Here is a 1,663-nt window from a genome sequence, read left to right on the forward strand (position 1 = left end):
GGGCAGCTAGGTGGCGCAGTGGATAGAGTACTGGCCCTGGATTCAGGAGAACTTGAGATCAAATCTGGCCTCAGACATACATAACACATACTAGCTGTGTGACCGTAGGCAAGTCACTTAACCTCATTGCCTAGCCCAAAAAAACCCCCCAAAATAAAAACTCTCTAATGTCTATAAGATAAAATGTTATCTCTTTAACCTGGAGTGGCTCTACTTTATTTCAAACTACTATTTTCATAGCTGGGCAGCTAGTTGGCATAATGGATAGAGTGCTCAACCTAAGTTAGGAAGACATCTCCCCGAGTTCAAATCTGGCCTCAGACACTTACTGGCTGGGTGACCCCGAGCAAGTCACTTAACCTTATTTGCCTCAGTTTCCTCATCTGTAAAATGAGCCAGAGGTGGAAATGGCAAACCACTCTAGTGTCTTTACCAAGAAAACCCCAAATGGGATAAAGAGTTGGACACAACTAAACAACAAATTTTCATAGCTAACTTTACAATCCAGGAAAACAGGAGTTTGCTACTTCCTGCCTCTGTGGATCTTTAGAACGTATCTCCTATGCCTATAATGCATTCCATCCATACTTCTATCTGTTTGAAATCTCAATTTCTTTCGAGATCCAGCTCAGGTATTCATTTTTCCATAAAGTGTTCCTTGATTGCTCCTTCATATTTCCAATAACACTTTGAATTAGTCCTCCTTTGCCTTTATAATAACTCACATATGTAACAGAGTTTAAGGATGCCATCCCCATTACCACCAATTCCCCTGTCCTCCTATACACATATACATATGTAGTCTAGTTGGGGTGGTTACCTCTTTAACTGCCACTGGGTTATTTCCTTATTCTCTTCCAGAGTTCTAAGACAATCAAGAGGTGTGTTCTTTTATTTCTTCATAAATTAGCTTTGAGATTCCACCTCAGCTAATAAAAATAAACCAGAGAAACCTCTTTTCCCATAAGCTTTCTCTCCTCATCTTAGTCTCACATAAACATCCATTTTATTGGCTGTATGATGTATTTAACAATATAACAATTTGTAACACTGACTTCTATAGCCTCTTCTGCAGACCATAGATACTGTTATTTGTTTCTTTAAGAAGTGATGGAATGCAGCTATCAACAACCATATTAAAAATGCTGTAAATCACTGATAATTAGAAAAATGAAAATTTTAAAAAACCTTAAGATTTCGCCTCACACCCTTCAAATTGGCAAAGATGACAAAAGGGGAAAATGACAAGTGGTGGAGAGGCTGCAGAAAACAGAGTCGTAAAGTGGGGTCAAACTCAAACAGGAATGAAGGCGGCCAAACCGTATATGAGGATCCCTGCAGGCTACATATTAACTTGGAAAACCACACATTAATGTTATCTACATTCTGTTTATTTTTTCTTTTTGTTAAATATTTCCCAATTACATTTTAATCTTGTTTGACTAAACTCAGGAGTGTTGCAACCTGACCAGGACAGTGTTTGACATATCTGCACCACAGCACTTTTGATGGAGCTATGAAGTGGTCCAGCCATTCTTGGAAAATAATTTGGAACTCTGCCCAGAAAGTGACCAAACTTCACACCCTTTGACACAGCTATAACACTAATAGACCTATACCCTCCAAGAGATCAAAGAAAGAGGAAAGGACCACTGGTAAGGCT

This window comes from Vombatus ursinus, unplaced genomic scaffold (assembly GCF_900497805.2).
Source record: "Vombatus ursinus unplaced genomic scaffold, bare-nosed wombat genome assembly UNPS02011916.1, whole genome shotgun sequence".
NCBI lineage: Eukaryota > Metazoa > Chordata > Mammalia > Diprotodontia > Vombatidae > Vombatus > Vombatus ursinus.